Consider the following 19,883-nt stretch of genomic DNA (forward strand, 5'->3'; position numbering starts at 1 on the left):
TCATGGTGTATTGTGTAAGTTATGCAGAGCCATATTGGAGCTTTGCTAACACTAAATAAAATATGCAGTGCAAATTCATACAATTTGCAAAAGTTGACCACAATTTTAGCTGACAATATTCCAAGAACAAATTGTTTCAAGTAAAAACTGGACGCTGTTTTTGGCTCTTTGAGATAATTTGTGCAACACCTTTAAGCAGAACAGTTCTCTCTGTTATATCCTTAACCTAAATCTTTAGGCTATTAATCACACTGAGAGTCACCTTGGTTGGTATTTTCTACATATTACTTTTGTGGGAGACAACTGAATTGAATCTAATCATACTTTTTCAGTGATACCTTATATAAAAGAGATTGAAAAAAATCATTATGTGATTCACCTCCAGGAATATTGTTACCATTTAAAATAATAAACTGAAAGAGCTCTTTAGAGGAGAACTTGAAAATCAGGAAGGCAAGTTTTAAGCAGCTGATACCTGAGGGAGTTTATAGCATGGACTCTATGAAGAGGGACATTGAAACAAAGTATAGACCATTAGGCAGCATGCCATACACTACTCCCAATGGCTAAACTCACACATAAATCCATACCTTCAAGTGGGAAGACTCCTTTATAAGAAATTCAAGACCATCTATTCTCTATCCTAATCTATGTTTTTAGTCCTATCTTCTGCCACCTCTTCTCAAGTACTGTCCTTTACAGTAACAATATTTCTATACATTTCTATCTCTTCTCCCAAGTTCTTACATATAATGTACCTTTGACTACAGCAAGTGTCTCCCAAAATAACTCCCTATTCAAATCCTACCTGTTTCTCAATGGTTTCCATGCAGGGTTATCCCCAACAACTCTGCTCAAAAGTAAACCCTCACCTCTCCTTTTCCAATAGCATTTTGAAAATTTCCTAAAATGCTCATTTAGTTTCATACATGCTCATCACCTTTACGATATTCTTAAAATCTTGATGTTGGCAAGTATATCTTAATTTTTTTTATTCCTGAAAGTAACATGTATAGAACTTATTAAATAGTGTTGACTAGTTTATAAGTGAACAACTTGATTCAAAACACAACATAGTTTTACTAAGAACCTACTAGATTCTGGAAGAGATTTTAGCATCTGCTCAAGGCACAGCTAAATCATCTATTAGCTGAGGTGGTTGGTACCCACCTAAACTTCAGTTAGACCTAGTTTTTCTCAGCAGTAGCATTAATGATATTTATGATTGGAAAGTCATCATCATCTGAGCCCATTCTGTACACGGCAAGATGTGTGGCATCCAGGGACCCCTGTCTACTAAATTCCAATAACAATGCCCAGGCACTGTGAGAGACAAAAATTGATCCCATGCATCTCCAGATACCTCCTAAGGGGAAACACAGTAGAGGGCTATTAAGTCCTTTACCAAATTTTCTTTTTGAGAGTGAGTGTGCAATGTGTGCATGATGGAGACTGTGTCTAGTGAAGGAAGTGGGGAGAAGAGGAAGGGAGTAATAGGAAAGAGAAATAAAATTCTGAATGTCATAGTAATAAAACAATGGTAGCAATTACTCGGATTGCCACCGATACACAACGGGCTGTACGACAGGTTCTCATTTTACCTAAAGAATCTATCCCTTATTCTCCAGTTTAAGGCACTGGTAGCTCTTGGTTTTCTCTTTCCACTTCACAAAAGCAGAGATAGTTCAAAGGAGGCAGGAGTAGGACAGACAAAAAGACACTTCCCACCCCCAACACACACAAAGCATCAGGAATAATATGAAAGACTTCTGTTGCGTTGGTCGTAAAAACTCAATAGTTTCTGTGATGTGATTCATCAAACAACTAAAAGATGTCAACCTTCGCAGAGCTAACAGCAATGGCACAGAAAACTTTAATAAAGGATGACAGGGGGTGACAGCATGAAGAAATTAAATAAGGACTATAAAGATGATTTCCTAATTTCTACACAGAGCTTCACCCTAGTTTAAAAGGTTTCATTGGGTCAAAGACATTTTGTTCTCCAGGTAATAAAAGAAAGTCACTATCATTTCAAGAAGTATAGTTTTCCCTTCTCTCTTCCCTGCCTCTCCGCTTCCCTTCCCCACCTTTCTTTTTTTTTTCACCCCCAGAGTTTTACTGGGTCCTTGCTCTATTTATCCAGATGTATTTGGCTCAGTCAAGCCATTTTATGCCTTTTTATTACTTTCACATGGCATAAAAATAAATAAAGCAAGGAGAAATAGCCCCATCCTGCTTAAAAGCCCTCATTACTTCTGTTTTCAAAGCCTTTAACAAATCATCAAGCAATGAGCTAGGACTGCAGGTGAATTCTGTGTGCTGAGGTAGGGGACAAAAAGGGCAGGATATTAAAACATAACCACAGATAACAGTCAGAGCCTGCCTACATTTGCTCAGAAGAGAAGATGCTCCTCAAAGGAAGCCTTAACAGAAGCCATCATTAGGTCAGCATAGCCCTGCTAATGGAAAACGTACCACTTACAGTAAAGGGCGGGGGCAAAAAAACTCAGAAAACACGGTACAGATCAGCACTGTATAGGGAAAGCAATCACATTCTTCATCAGTAAATAAACTGCCAGGAAGGCTATATTGAAAAGAACAGTTCTGAGTACAGACTTCATTCAGTGAAATCTCATTAAAATTATTATTGAATATTATAAAAACTGTCCCAATGTGATCTAGACTTATAATCTCAACTATGAGTCTTTCCATGAATTCTGCCTCACCATTGCTCCCATATAACTATCACAGTTAACGGCACTCTCTCATGTGGTTCCCTAAAGCTGCCCACACGTTTGGAAAAAGTCACTTTATAAATAAACTCTTCTTGAGTTATCTGAATTTGAGTGTTCCATCTGTTTCCTGCTGGGACCCTGCTGGATAACTTTCTAATACTGGGCTGTCCAATATGATAGCTACTGGTCATATGTGGCTATTCAAATTTAAATGTAAATTAATTAAAATTAAATAGCATTAAAAATTCAATTCCTCAGTTTCTTAATTTAAAGTGAGCAATAGCCACGTGTGTCTAGTGGCTACTATACTGTACAGCACAGACACAGAATACTTATCTCAGAAAGATGGATTAAACAGCACTGTTCTAAAACATATCTTTGTTTATTCAAATGTATAATGAGTTCCTACTTTTACGTAAGTCACCTTTTATTTGAGAATAAAATAATGAGCAAGAAAAAAACAAAATCCCAACCCTCAAGATGTTTAGTAAAGAAAATCGAGATCTAATTCTGTCCCTTTTTTGTTCTGAAAATCTTCACTCTATTCCCATTGCTAATGGAATTAAGAACAAACTCTTGATCATAGTGTTCAAGGCCCCACAGGATCTACCCCCATATTTACTCATCAAACATTAATGAGATACCTTAATGGATCTTTTATTTTTTAGGCTATACAATCACAACTTGGGAACACACAACAGGTGAGTGACAGACAGATCTTTATTTCAAACACATCAGTCTGGCTGGAGTCTGCACAATGTATTTGAGGAGATTAAGAACAGAGACATGCCAAAGAGTTAGACAGTTCCAGCAACAGCCCACAGGAGAGATGAAAAGTATGAAAATTCACGCAATGGCAGTCATGAAACCAAGCAGGACCCTGTGGGGCTCCTGGGCACAGAAGCTTTTCTGTGTCCCCTGTTTCTTGTTTGTAGGGAGAATAGATTCCAGCCTCCATGAGCTGCCCTGATTTCCCAAGGGCAGATTCAAACAGTTGCTAATCAGGGAAGGGATGTGATGCGGAGACAGGGAGGTGCGATCAAGAAACAACAGTGCAGCCTTGGGGCAGGGCCCTGGTTCCCTCTCAAGGGATACACATAACATCTTTCAGCTCTTCTGCAGAACTAAAACCCCTACCAAAGGGAAGATGTTCCACAGAGAAGGTCACAGTTTGATAACCTAGAGAAACTCGTCAGGAGACCACCTGAGGCCAGATTAAAGGAACCAGAGAAGCTCGTTAGGAGACCATGTGAGGCCAGATTAAAGGAGTGCAGGCCCTACACACACCCTGATGCTTAGCAGCAACTCTGCCCTTGGACCATTGCTATAAACCTCCTCACCAAATCCCTCCGGGTTGGGACATACGGTTTTGAGAGGCACAAGCCCACTGTGGCCCCCTTTGCCTGGCCAAGCAATAAAGCTATTCTTTTCTACTCCACCCAAAACTCTGTCTCCAAGATTAGATTCAGCACTGGTGCCCAGAGGCTGAGTTTTCAGCATCAGTCAGGATGAAGATGATAGACTTAAGGACTCTGAATGAGTAATCTGGGTAGGATGACACTGACAGATGCTGGCAGGTGAAGAAGAGAGAACAATCTCTCTCACTAGACTTTACAGTCCTTGATGGAGAGAAACTTTGCACGTGTCATTTATCCCTCATAGCGTCCAGCACAGTGCTTTGCACATAGTAGGAGCTCAGAAGTTATTTGTTGAATAAATAGAGGAAAGAAAGATTGGATAATCTTTGGCAAATCTTTGGCAAATCTCATAACATTTCTAGACCTTATTTTTCACACCCATAAAATGAAGATTTGCCTCAAATTGTTCCCATATTTCTAACTCATATTCTATGAAAGGGCCATGTTCTCTTTTAAAAATTATAGAATAATCTGTTACTTTTATTGTACAATATCTTGCATAAACAGCTGTTAAAAATGTGTTGGAAACATTCATCCATAATATAAATCTGCGTTGGTACAAATAAAAGACTTTTGAACTAGGAAGGCCACGATGCTGACCTTACAAAAACTAGGAAGTCTCAAATACTAAGGCATGAGGTTTAAAGCAAATGAAAATTTATCTAATTCACAGTCAAAACAAAATGTTACCAGGGCAGAGAGGAGCTCTGTATGGAGTTTAAAAAGCAAGAAAAAAATGTTTTTGTTGTTATTTTGTTATGTTTTCTTTTTGTTTTTGTTTTTTAAATGTGTGCCATTTTATTCAACCTTTTAAAATGACAAAGTTCCCTTTAAATGGCAAATCTTTATTTCACGGTAAATATGAATTATGATGCCCTTGAATTAGTTCCTCTCTACAGAAATAGCTTTAAAAATATTTTATGTTTAACACACAGCAGAGGCACAGATTCTAGTCCACATTTTTCGGGCATGAAAGACATACAAATAGACGAACATAAATGAAAAATGAATTATCTTCTAGACTGCCACTGTACTGAGTGGCATGTCAGGAAAACTTAACATGGTATCCTAAAAAATCTTTCTGAATCAAGGTTTGTGCTATGAAAATGAAATTAAAACAAACAAAAAATTAACTCTGATATTTGAAATAAGGTTTTCAAAAAATCAGTTTATAAGAACAGAATGACTTAGCTAACAAGGGAAATAGGTTGAAGATTTCAAGTGTCTTGAACTTTCATATCTTTTGGGAAAGTACAGTGCCACCCCAAGTAGCTGCCTGCTGGGGTGGAACTGGAGGTCAGTGAGTGGGAACCAACTTTGTCCAATGTCTGCCACAGCTAAGTATTTTACATGTATCTCCTCAAATGCCATTCACCGTAACTCTTCACACATTTGCGCATGAAGACACTGAAGCTCAGTAAGTTTAAATACTTACCCCAGGAGGAGACATAGTAAGTGGTAGGATCAAACTCAACTGAGTCTAGTCTCATACTTTACCTACCATACTTGAATGAGCAGTAACTTAAACCCAAATTAATGTTTTATATAAGTTTATATCTTAAAAATAATGAGCAGAGTAGCATAGAAGTTTGTGGAGTCAGTTAAAATTGTTTGAATCTGTGGCTTGATGGCTTTGTGTCCTTGGACAATTAATCTCTCAAAGTTTTAGTTTCCTTACCGATAAAATGAAGATAATATAGCAATTATATCATAGGGTTACTGTAAGGAATAAAGAGATGAAGGATGTACAAGTTACAGCAAACAGTAAGGGCTCAAGACATGTCAGCAGTTATTACTGTGCTTGTCAAGAATGGCACCATTGTTACTAACACTTGCATTTCCTCAACTACACCAGCCAGCTGATTTCCCTATGCTTTTCAAAACACTAAACCTTTATCTTGGAATGCCCTAATCGTTCTCTTTCAACAGGAAATTTCTTAATTCGTAACTCAAATTCAGTCCAAGCACCTCAGTCATCTTTTCTGACTCTCCTCAATCTAAACTGCACAATAAAAAAAAATAAGACATAAAAATAAAAACCCCTCTCATCTCTTTTTCCACTAATTTCTCCACATATTTTAATTATAGTACCTGTGAAACTTCTTGTCATCTTTTATTTACACTCTGACTCATCTTTTAAATTGCCAAGTCTGTAATCTTAGTATCAGCGTTTGGCACTCAGTTAATGGCTGTGGATGAAATACATAGATGGAAAAATGGCTAACCACATTTTTATTATAGTAAATAATAATCAAATACTTTTATTAATAAAAATTATTATTTATCTGTTTTAGAAAGTAATTAACAATCATCCTGTTAGCTGTCAAATATTTTATTCAATCAGTGTTTTTGTTCAAAGACTATTACCATTACTCCTTACAAGAAAGTACAACATAAACTTGGTGTGAGGATGAAACTAATATGTGGATCAGAAAATGGGAGTTTTGAAATAAGCAACCTGTGTGACCTTAACTAAGTGGACCCCCCTCTCTTGTCCTTATTCTTCGCATCTGTAAAAGAAAGCCGTGAGGGGCTTCCCTGGTGGCGCAGTGGTTGAGAATGTGCCTGCTAATGCAGGGGACACGGGTTCGAGCCCTGGTCTGGGAGGATCCCACATGCCGCAGAGCAACTAGGCCCGTGAGCCACAACTACTGAGCCTGTGCGTCTGGAGCCTGTGCTCTGCAACAAGAGAGGCCGCGATAGAGGCCTGCACACCGCGATGAAGAGTGGCCCCCACTTGGCACAACTAGAGAAAGCCCTTGCACAGAAACGAAGATGTAACACAGCAAAAATAAATAATTAATTTAAAAAAAAAATAAAAGAAGGCCATGAGACTAAATGATCTCCAGAGTCCCTCCCAGCTCTTGGAACAAGAGGTGCTAGAGTTCTCTGTTGATACATAGTCTAGTAAGTGTCTAGTCAAGCACTGAGAACATGACACTGCAGCCTGGTGCATGTGTTCTCAGACCAGAGATGCCTATGCCAGATCCCATGATTTCAACAGATATACCCCAAGCACGACAGAAACATCTGTGGGCTTGCACTGCAATAACATCCAAATTGTTTTACTGGTGATGTTCCTCACCTCCTTTAAATCTCAGAGATGGATATAAACCATGGCCTTCTCCTTTAACCATGTTGCCATGGAAAATCAGTCACACATACGTGCAAGTGCAGAGGCAAAGATCCACTCCGATAACCAACAGGTAACTTTGAAAGTGACTGGAAGAGTCAGGAGTAACCTGATACTTTTTTTTTTTTTCGGAAAATCACTGGCCCTTTCACTCACCAGTTCTCACTTCAAGCTGTTTTGTGATAACTTGTCTCAATACCCGCCTCCCATCTTTCCTCTCTTGCTGCTATTGTTTATTGTCTTCCACTCAAGCCCAGCAAACTCTGGAACTGACACTGTTCTTAATAAAAAGAAATTGAAAAGATAGAGTTTATTAATTTCAGTGATTCAGCATTCACCTAAATTTGCTGTGACCCCTGCTCGAATGGGTTTCAGATCTTGCCAGCTCCTAGGTCAGTGACTATTCCTATAAATCACACTACGGTTACTATTAAATAAAAGGACTAGGTTCAAAATTGAAGGTTTTACTTAGGTTCAGAGTAGAATCCAAGGATATTGTATACATTAAAGGTACCTAAATGCATGTCTCAGGTTCATGCAGTGAAAATACAAAATACAGATAATCAAGGTATGTAACCATATTTCCATCTTTTATGTTAATTTTTTTGTCATTTCTTTTATAAAGTGATGGCTTGGTTATTTAATGGTAACATAACATTTTTATTTGACATAGCAAAATAACAGAAAACCTTCTGCCAGTCTCACAGGTTGTGTATGTGCATGTGTTTTGTTTCTGTTTAAATAAATATAAAGCTTTGCGAATTAATGGTTTAAAAAATGAAATAAGAAATCTGCCTAATCTCACAATCAAAATTGACTAAATCAGTTAGTGGTGCTGCTGATGTATAAACAGATTGAAATAATTTCTGTGCTTTTGAAACTGAACCTATTTTCTCAGCTTGTTCAGGACTTTTTAGCAATTGCATTGCATTTAAATCAATTGCATTGATTTAAAAACAGCACTTGTGTTAAACTGCTTTTAAAAGTTGGTATAATAGTGGAATCAGATAAGATATTCTTCAAATCTTAGTTCCAAGACTTATTAACAAGGTGACCAAATACCAGCTATGTAAGCTAAGCTTCAGTCTCCTCATCTATAGAGTAAGGATGACAATACTTGCTGTAGGGGTTGTTGTGAGAATTAAATGAGATAATGTACATAAAACATGTAGGGCCATAACTGCCTTATAACTGACATTTAATAAATTATATTTATTATTAGCAATAAAAATAATTGTCTGTTAGATCACTGAGGGTTAAGGGCATAAACCATTTTATTCACTGGTATATTTCCAGTGCTTGGCCATAATAGATGCTCAGTGTTTACTGATCTGAATGAATAAAAAAATGATTGAACTGATGAATGAATTAACATATGAAACATGATAGAGATCTATCTGAAAAAGATTTGCCTATTTTCATCTAAAAGACTGTAGATCTTGTTACACAGCTCATGGACCCCTTGAAAATAGTATAATCTTCAGGACAGTCAATGTAGACAAAATACAGATATCTAGGCCAAAGTTCACAAATCATCTAATTTCAGTTAATGGTTAAACTGTGTATTATGTCTTTACTGACATTTAAATTTTCCAAAATCCCTTTATTGAGTCATTGTCAGAGGTTGCTACCATATTTCAGAAGGAGATATGGCTCATTCTAGACATCCTTTTGATTTTGTGATGCCTGACCCAACACCAGCTTCATGACAGTGCCTATCCATGAAGAAAACAACTATGATGTTAAGTAAGAGTGGCTGTAAGAAAGTGGAAGAATGCAATATTTTGTGTTGTCAATTATACCTTGAGTTCTTATGGCAAAAGTTCTTTTTTTTTTTTTTGTGGTACGGGGGCCTCTCACTGTTGTGGCCTCTCCCGTTGCGGAGCACAGGCTCCGGACGCGCAGGCTCAGCGACCATGGCTCAACGGGCCCAGCCACTCCGCGGCACGCGGGATCGTCCCGGAGCGGGGCACGAACCCGTGTCCCCTGCATCAGCAGGCGGACTCTCAACCACTGAGCCACCAGGGAAGCCCGGTAAAACTTTTTTTTATGACATTCAAAACCACTACCAGAGTCTAATATGCGATGATACGGCATTGTACACACAGTCCAAATAAATTATTTTCCTTTTTTTTTTTTTTTTTTTTTTTTGCGGTACACGGGCCTGTCACTGCTGTGGCCTCTCCCGTTGCGGAGCACAGGCTCCGGACGCGCAGGCTCAGCGGCCATGGCCCACGGGCCCAGCCGCTCGGCGGCATGTGGGATCCTCCCGGACCGGGGCACGAACCCGCATCCCCTGCATCAGCAAGCAGACTCTCAACCACTGCGCCACCAGGGAAGCCCCCTATTTTCTATCTTTTAAACAGAACCACTGTTCTCTAGTAATTTTTCTGTCTCTACAATGCTTTGGGAGGTAGAGTATTAGAACAATACTGACCTCATTAAAATTTTATCGTCTGTCATTCCCACAGTTTTTTAAGTGTAATTCCCACTCCTTTTGTTTCCTAAGCCAGGTTTTCATAGTTTAATTATACTCAATATGTCAAACTGCAGCCAACAGTGAGCTTTACAGTGTTTGAGTTACAGTCTAATTTTTTCTATTGCCCATACATACGAAATCTAGACCACATTGATTTCCACCATTTTGATTACTGTTTTCACTTTCACCATCAATTGTAATGTGTCTTTCAGACATGTTTATTTTTAACACTATAAAATCAGAGTACAATGGATTTTTTTTTAATGATTAAAGTAAATACTTTCTATCATTGCTGTCTTCAATTAGCACTTTCAAGGCTCATAATTCAAAGAGTTTCAGATTCTGAAGCATGGAGGAAAGTTAAAGACAGGTTCCACTTAGAAGAAACTTAGCCTATAAAATTCTTTTTCTTTAAAATTAATTTTAGCAGGTAATAATTTTCTTCACAATTAAAATTTCCTTATAAATAAAAGATAATAGGCATATTCTTTTATATCAAGTCTGCTTAGCCTATTGAAAAGATATTATTTTTTATGAAATTTGATTTGTGCATATATCTTTAACAGAAAAAAGTCTCGTAAACAAGATCTAATTTATGTGCAGTCAGAATAACTATTGATCCATGTGGTGTAATTTGAAAGGCACCAATGGCGACTGCTTGAAAATATTCTGTCCCTCCCATGTACCCACTCCCAGACCCTACCGGGTATATGAAATTTTCCATTCCTCTCTATTACATTTAAAATATACATACGGCATTTCACACTGAGGTACCAGACCAAGATAATGATTTTCAAAAGAAATAATTAACCTCACATATATAACGAAGGTATAAAGGTCAAAATGTGTGGAGACTGAGGAAGATTTTTAGGAGAGGATTTATAGGGACAAAGCTAATCTGAGATTCCCATCCTCCCCCTACATCCTCATTCACACAAGTCTAAAAGGGACCGTTTGGAAAGTGTAATATGAGTCCCTGGCAGCCTGAGATTCAGTGGGCAAATGTCAACTCTCTCCTGAGAGATCTACCTGCTAAGAGGTGGTTGGCTAGTTGCTGATGAACAGACAGAAGAGGTGACTGAATTCTAATGTGTGAACATTTTCTGTGGTCCAGATGTGACCCTCTTGCCAAAGAAAGCTGGTCTGGGGTCAACTTGGTTTTTGTTCAAGATCATTTCCTCCGTAAGTAAATAAAACTAAGTTATATCAATGACTGGATTTAAGAATAAGTAGGCAGTTGCAGGAGAAGTATCACTCACATCAAGTGAATTGCAGGTGAAATGGGGACCTTCCAGAACTCGTGAAATCACTGGTGCCAGATTTTTTTCCATTTGCCCCTCCAGATCCACTCACTACCGTTTTGCATCACCCTCTAAGCCCAGATTTTATAAAGATGTTCCCTTGTTCCCTGGCTTCAGGTGGGTTTGGTCAGTAGGAGGCACAGGAAGATGAGAGGAGAGTAAGGTTGGGGTATTTATTTTCTGGTTGCTATTCTGCGGGGTTGCTATAAGCTGACTGTGTTTGTCTCCTGAAGACGCAGCTTCTGTCAGGCAGCCTTCTTCATACACAAGCTGGGGAAGACTCCTTCACAGCTGTATCCGGAATGAGTTTTTCTCTCTGTTTCTCTGCCTTCTCACTCCTCCATGGCAGAAGGTAAATTCTCAGGGAAGTGCTGAACAGCCTTAGTTTAGAGAAAAAAGGAATAGGAAGCCCTTCTATGAGCAAGCCTAGTCCCTTGTCTAGTTTTGTTAGTTCTAGTTTTCCTGGAAGGGAGGAGGGGCAAGTGTCAGGCCACAGCAAAAGCACAAAAGTAGGCAGGCACTAGTGGCAAAAGATATTCTCATTCTCAATCTAATCAGCAACATTTAAAATGAAATGAAATATCATTTGGCCAATGGCATGTGTAACAGATACTTGTGCTACCACGTCTTCTCAAATATGCAGATTTAGTGAGTGATTCCTCTGCAGACTACCAAGGCACAGAGATTTCAAGGTCCTTCAGTAAGCTTTAATTAATGTTATCAAACAGAGCCTAGAAGATGCCCGCATATCTGAGAGGCAAAACTAGATACTGTATATTCTAAAGGGAAGCTATAAAATAGCGGTTACTGCCGCTATCTTACCATCTCTTCAGGAGATTTATACATCACTCTTCATCTTAAGTTTGCAAGGCAAAACTAGGTAACACCTTGGCTTCATTATTATTTAGCCCTGAACAAAACTCAGTAAATTTAACTTAATAAATGATATCATCTATTTTGGTTCAGGGGGTGTTCAGAGTCTTAAATGTTAGGTTTTTATTTATTTAATGACCACTGCTCTCTTTCCCAAGGGTCAACTTTCCTCCTCACTGAGACTGTGCAAACTGGCCTACCCAGTAGTAGAGACGGACATCTGGGGAGTCATAAACCAGGCCTCTCTGAGCTGGGGTGATTTGGACGCAGTGTTATATATCAGTTCCAGACGTCAGGGAAGACTGATATAGCAGTGCAACTCTCCCGATGAAGCACAGCTGACTTGCAGGAGATTGCTGTGATGATAATCGCCAGAACAAACCATAAATTCTGGACGCAGAATTAGGAATGGCCTGTAAACAGCAAATAATGGGTGTCTAAATTGAAAATGAAGCTATCTGTTGCCTGTAATATTTCTTGCAGTGTGGCTTAGGGAGCCAGTAATGTTCGAGATAGGCATGATGTTTCTCAATGTCTCCCATTAGAAAGCCAAGCGTATTAACTCCTCCTTCCATCAACCTCAGGAAACAGAACTAAATGAACTAGCTAGAAATCACATGGCACATAAAATACAGACTTAACACTATGCAGCAAGAACATTACAGGTTAACAAAAAATACAGAGAAGCACAAGTATTGCATTTAAAAAACCACCGTAGCAAGCACTAAAGGAAAGAGCTTAAATAATTTACCTGGGTCACTCTCTCACACACACTTATATAATAAAAAAATGAATCAAACTTGACTTTCCTGCACCTGATTGTAAGGAGATGTCAGTCAACTTAGTGTGAATCTTGATTACACAACAATTTTAAAGACATGGAAGTATGTGGATCGACGATAACTACAGATACATACTGTTGAAACTGGGCTATGACTTGAAGGATATTTTTGCCACTTTATTAAATAGGTAAGAATCATGTAATAAGCACATTTTTAGTTCAGTGGGATAATTTATAAATAATAAGTATGTTACTTGTTACAAGTATGTGAAAAAACTTCTTCCACCATTTTATAAATGAAACACCATTTTTGCTCTATTTAAACGCTTTGTTCTTATGACAACAAACTAAAGCCAAGATTTATAGGTTAGTGGCTTCTCAATTCATGAAAATTTACTGTTACTCCTGCTCAATCAATATAAGCATACAATCCATTTAAGCAAGATTTTAAGTTTTTGATACTGAACTTATGGAAGAATAAAAATTCTTGTGGATTCTTGGTACTGTAACGAAATAGAATGTTTTCTGTATTGATCTAAGCTAATAAGATGCATGAAGCAGTTCACCACGAATGTGGGGTGGGGGTAGGCTGGTGCCGTTCAAGATATCTGACAAGCAGCAGTGCATGAGCACAAGCTCTTCAGCACGGGCAGGGGGCACTCAGGGACCTGGAGCGGCAGGGGGGGAGCTGTTGCTTACTGGTATGAAAGTATCCATGTATTTAAGTCATCCGTGCTCCACAGGGGCAAGATGCTGAATGTTATAGCTTGGCAGCATTTGCTGCTGGAGAGGTGAAGGAGAAAAATTTAAATTGATACACAGCAATCACAAGGCATACCGAGGACTCTTTATAAGCATTGTGCCTCAATTAGGAGGTATCTCTACCCAAAAGAATGTTCCCTACTCCCACCTCCATCACTCTACAGGCCAGAAATATTCAAGTTAAAGAGAAAGAGAGCTAAGAGACAAAAATACTACTTCTGAATTAACAAGTAAAGCCACGACCAATATTTTGCAGAGTACATGGAAGAGAACCAAAGGCTAAATAATACCAATAATGTAACAGCGATAATGACAAATATTAATAGTTTACTTGTAATGTACCAACCACTGGATCTACAGACGTTATTTTATTGAATCCTCTCAACGGCCCTACTAAGTAATTACGGTCTGCTTTTGGCATAAGCACACTGAGGCTGAGAGGAGCAAACTGTTCCTCGTGAACACAGAGCTACAATGTGATACACTCAGACTTAGGACACAGGTGTGTCTGACTCCCGAGGTTTTAATTGCTATGTTACTTTTCTCCCATATTGCTAAACACTTGTTTCTAGAAATGTACCTTAAGTTATTAGATTAGCAAATATTAACTGAAAAGAACCCATGTACAAAAGAGCAATACCCCAGCAAAGAATATGTTTGACAAGAGCAGTATGAGGCACAAAAGAGGGCCATCGGGCAACAGAAGGACACAATTTCATACAGAACATAAATTAATCCCTTTGCATCCTTGGAGCGGAGAGGTATGAGTTGAATATCAAAGAACCACTGGAAAATTTCCATATTTTGTGACGTACCACAGTTACTGTACAATTAAATATATGTTATCCTCACCTTAAGTTATAAGATTGGTCATCCTAATCAAGTAATTTTATCGTCTTAATAAAATTGGAACCAAAGAACATCTTCATGTCCAAAGCTCCTGACCTTTCCACCCGAACTTGGATCTCTTCACCACCAGCCATGAAGGGCCACGCACTGGAAATGCAGATTCCACCCCGGCTCCTCCTACGCTTGCCAATAGCTCATCAAGGCCTTTTATTAATACTGCTGGAATCCACTCATTCTTAACCACCACCACTACCATAATCCTTTATTGCTTGTACTACTGTTACCATTCTCTAACTGGTCTACCTGTAACTTTCACCCTCCCAGCCTCTGAGCCAACGCATTCTCCAATCCGCAGTCAGTGTGATTCTGAAATAAATAAATAATTAGAAATTCCCTTTGTGTCACATCCCCCACTTTAAAGCCCATCACTGGTTTCCCTTTAGAAGTTTTCTAACAGGGACCCAAATCTTTACACCCTAAAGGTCCTAAAGTCTTATATCCTAAGGCCGTGATTTGGCTTCTACCTAACCATCTCTCCAGCTCTGTCTCAGGCCACCTCTTTACTGTTTATGTGCCAACCATTACGGCTTTCCAGATTCTCAAACATGTCATTCCCTCCCTCTCCACAGGGCTCTGTTCATGCTGTTTTCTCAACTCAGAATTCTCTTCCCACACTCACCTCCTGTATTCAGATCGTGGGTATTTCCTGCTCATCCTTGAGATCTCAGTTCCAATGCTGCTTCTGCCAGAAAGCCTTCCCAGACTCACAACAATTAGAGATGCTTATTGCAGCTTGTAATTATAAATTCTTTTTTTGTCATTAATTGAGTAATGGCCATCTCCCCCAATTAATAGACTGGAAATACTAGGAGGGCAAAGGACTGAGTCACTTTTGTTTACCACTCTCCCCAGCACTTAGTATATGCCTGACACTTATAATCTGCAATAATTATTATTAAATAAGTGAATGAATTAATTGCTCATATTTATAAGGATATTAGATATTTTTATAAGAATATTGGGGCTGAATGGCCCTTATTACAATTAATATTTTCTTATCTGAGTAAGCAGTACTCTGTGGAAAATACTATCTTACCAATGTTTATTCCTATATGGGTGGACTACAGTTTTCATTCATCCGCTAAATTATCTGGTACACTTTTTACTTGTACAACTGCCAAATATGTAAGATTTCACTGGGAAAATGGCACATCATATGAAAGAATAACAATACTTCTAAAGAACTATTTTGTAAAATAATTTTAAAAGACTGATAACGTTACACTAACAAATTATAAGTTATGATGAGGCATTTGCCTCTTTAATTTATTTCACCAGTTGCCTATATAGCTTTGATATGCCAAATGTTGACTTAAAATATCTTATTTTCTAAATATATACATATTTTTTAAATTTCACATTATACATATTATATTATGTATTACATATTTTAATATATATATAACCTCCTTTAACATTTAGCTTGTAAAGTAATTATCTTTTCTGAAAATGTGTACTTTATATTTGTTCTGGTCTTGAGGTTAAAAAAGGTACTTGAAATCAACTATCATTTATAGGAACAAGTATTGTCATGATGTCTATTAATATTCTCCACATTTCATTATTTTAAACTTGTGACTCAGTATCATTAATTCATATGAAGCAAAATTTTAAGTTTTAAGTGTTCCAGAGCACTGTTTCTCAAACTGCAGTGTCCATAAGAATCACCTGTGCATCTTGTTAAAGTGTAGCTTGTTTCTTTAGGTCTATCTTCCCGCAGTCTGGAATTCTGCATTACTAACAATCTCCCAGGTGATACTGATACGTCAAGTCCATGGACCATACTTGGAGTAGCAAGGACACAGACTAACGCAAATACTCATAGCTAAATCCCACACTGCTGATATACCCAACATTCTCTGTTCTTTTTCTTTTTGCTTTGAATTCTGGCACACAAACACATACAATCCCTTAATGTTATCAATGTCAAAAATCAAAAGTCAATTACCACTTGGCAAACGATCCCACCTATCTGTTTTTGAAATATCAAAATCTAACCTGAAATAGTAGCTATAGTATTAGGCAAAATCATGGAAGATGTTATGAGAAGTAATTATAGCAGTCTAAAACAAACTTCTAAAGATTGCTCGGACACCCACATATGCGCATGAGTTGGCGTAAAAGCTGTCCTATTTAGGACATTATCTTTTCTACAGGTTCACAAGTGTGTTGAAGGGTTTTGTAACTATTGTTTTTCATTGATCAACAGAATATGGAAAACAAAAGAATCTTACTAAATATGTACAGAAATCGCTTCATTTGTAAATGGAAAATTGAGTCAAACAAAAGTCCAGGACCAGATGGCTTCACTGAGGAATTCTACTAAACATACAAAGAAGAATGTACACCAATCCTTCTCAAACTATTCCAAAATACTGAAGAGGAAGAAACTCTCCTAAATTCATTCTATGAAGCCACCATCACCCTGACACCAAACTCAGACAAAGACATTATAAAAAAAAAAAAAAAGAAAGAAAGAAAGAAAGAAAGAAAACTGCAGGCCAATATATTTGATGAATACAGATGCAAAATTCCTCAACAAAATATTAGCAAACCCAACCCAAGAACACACACAAAGGATCATACACCATGACCTGGTTGTATTCATTCTAGGGTTGCAAGGATGGTTCAACATACACAAATCAGTAAATGTGATACACTACATTAACAAAAGGAAAGACAAAAACCATATGATCATCTCAATAGATGCAGAAAAGGCATCAAACAAAATTCAAAATTCATTCATGATAAAGACACTCCCAATGCAACAGAAATAAAAGCAAAAATAAACAAATGTGACCTAATAAAACTTAAAAGCTTTTTCACAGCAAAGGAAATCATAAACAAAATGAAAACACAATCTATGAACTGGGAAAAATATTTGTAAACAATGTGAGTGACAAAGGCTTAATTTCCAAAATATATAAACAGTGCATACCACTCAATAACAACAAAAAAAACAAACAACCTAATCAAAAAATGGGCAGAACACCTAAATAGACATTCTCCAAAGAAGACATACAGATGGCCAATGGGCACATAAAAAGATGCTCAAAATGCCAATTATTAGAGAAATGAAAATTAAAACTACAATGAGGTATCACCTCACACTGATCAGAATGGCCATCATTAAAAAGTCCACAAACAATAAATGCTGGAGAGGGTGTGGAGAAAAGGGAACCCTCCTACACTACTGGTGGGAATGTAAATTGATGTAGCCACTATGGAAAACAGTATTGAGGTTCCTAAAAAACTAAAAACAGAGCTACCATCTGACCCAACAATCACACTCCAAGGTGTATATCCAAAGAAAACCATAATTCAAAAAGATGTAAGCACCCCAATGTTCATAGCAGCACTATTTACAATAACCAAGACATGGAAGCAACATAAATGTCCATCAACAGATGAATGGATAAAAAGAGGTGATATATATATATATGTACAGTGAATACTACTACAAATGAAATAATGCCATTTGCAGCAACAAGTATGGACCTAGAGATTATCATACTAAGCGAAGTAAGTCAGTCAGAGGAAGACAAATATCATATTATATCACTTATATGTGGAACCTAAAATATAATACAAAAAAACTCATTTATAAAACAGAAACAGACTCACAGAGTTAGAAAACAAACTTATGGTTATCAAAGGGGAATGGTGTGGGGATAAATAGGAGCTTGGGATTAGAAGATACAAACTACTATATACAAAATAAACAAGGTCCTACTGTATAGCACAGGGAAATATATTTGATATCTTGTAATAATCTATAATGAAAAAAGTATGAAAAAGCACACCAAAAACTACCACAACATTCTAAATCAACTATACAGTAAGTCCCCTACATACAATCCTTCAAGTTGCGAACTTTCAAAGATGCAAACACATCCAATCACGTAAGTTAGTTCACGTGTCTGGCGTACACTGTCATATGCGTGCATCCTCTACAAGTGGTTGTGCTTTTGTGTACTTTACTGTACAGTACTATATACAGTACAGTAGTACAGTGTCTTTATTTCAAGCCCAGGATGTCCACAAGCAAGTGTAGAAGCAGTGGTGATGTAGCTGGTACTGCTAAGAAGTGCCAACTGTTGTACTGTACTACTGTACTTTTCTAGGCACTCTACTGTAAGATTAAAAATGTTTTCTTTATTTTTTGTGTTTGTTTCTTTATGTATTATTTGTGAAAAGTATTATAAACCTATTATAGTATAGTACTATAGAGCTGATTGTGTTAGTTGGGTACCTAGGCTAACTTCGCTGGACTTATGATCAAATTGGACTTACAAATGCCATCTCTGAATGGAACTCGTTTGTATGTAGGAGACCTACTCTACTTCAATTAAAAAAACAAAAACACCTCTCACCAAAGTGGGTACAGAGGAAGGAACATATCTAAACATAACAAAAGCCACTTACAACAAACTCACAGCACAATACTCAATGTTGAAAAGCTGACAGCCTTCCTGCTAAATGCAGGAACAAGACAGGGATGCCCACTATCACTGCTTCCATTCAACATAGCGTTGTTAAGTCCTAGACACAGCAATCAGACAAGAAAAAGAAATAAAAGGTATCGAGGGCTTCCCTGGTGGCACAGTGGTTGAGAGTCCGCCTGCCAAGGCAGGGGACACGAGTTCGTGCCCCAGTCTGGGAAGACCCACATGCCGTGGAGTGGCTGGGCCCGTGAGCCATGGCCGCTGAGCCTGCGTGTCCGGAGCCTGTGCTCTGCAACGGGAGAGGCCACAACAGTGAGAGGCCCGCGTACTGCAAAAAAAAAAAAAAAAAAAAAGGTATCCAAACTGGAAGGGAAGAGATAAAACTACCACTATCTGCAGATGTCATGATACTCTATATAGAGAACCCTAAAGTCTCCACACAAAAACTATTAGAATAAATGACTTCAGCAAGGTAGCAGGATATACAGAAATATACAGAAATCTGTTGCATTTCTTTATGCCAACAATGAAATATCAGAAAAGTAAAAAATAATCCTGTTTAAAATTCCATCAAAAAAAAAAAAAAACCTGGAAATAAACTTAACCAAGGAGGTGAAAGACCTATATGCTGAAAACTATAAAACACTGATAAAGGAAATTGAAGACAGTGCAAAGAAATGGAAAGATATCCCATGCTCTTGAATGGGAAGAATTAATATCGGTAAAATGGCCATACTATCCAAAGCAATCTACAGATTTAATGCAATCCCTATCAAAATACCTACGACATTTTTCACAGAACTAGAAAAAATTATCCTAAAGTTTTTGGGGAACCACAAAAGACCCACAACTGCCAAACAATTCTGAGGAAAGAAAACAAAGCTGGAGGTATAACCCTTCCAGACTTCAGACAATACTACAAAGCTATACTAATCAAAACAGTGTGGTACTGGCACAAAAACAGACACATAGATCAATGAAACAGAATAGAGATCTCAGAAATAAACCCATACACCTATGGCCAGTTAATCTATGACAAAGGAGGCA

The 19,883-nt window shown here is 37.8% G+C and overlaps 1 protein-coding gene across 1 annotated transcript in view; it reads right to left on the bottom strand.

Annotated features, from left to right (window-relative positions):
- The window catches only part of CTNNA3 (catenin alpha 3), a 1,656,790-nt gene that overhangs the window by 749,946 nt on the left and 886,961 nt on the right, over positions 1-19,883 (bottom strand). The window lies entirely within an intron of this gene.

The sequence above is a fragment of the Lagenorhynchus albirostris genome, chromosome 16 (assembly GCF_949774975.1).
Source record: "Lagenorhynchus albirostris chromosome 16, mLagAlb1.1, whole genome shotgun sequence".
Lineage (NCBI taxonomy): Eukaryota > Metazoa > Chordata > Mammalia > Artiodactyla > Delphinidae > Lagenorhynchus > Lagenorhynchus albirostris.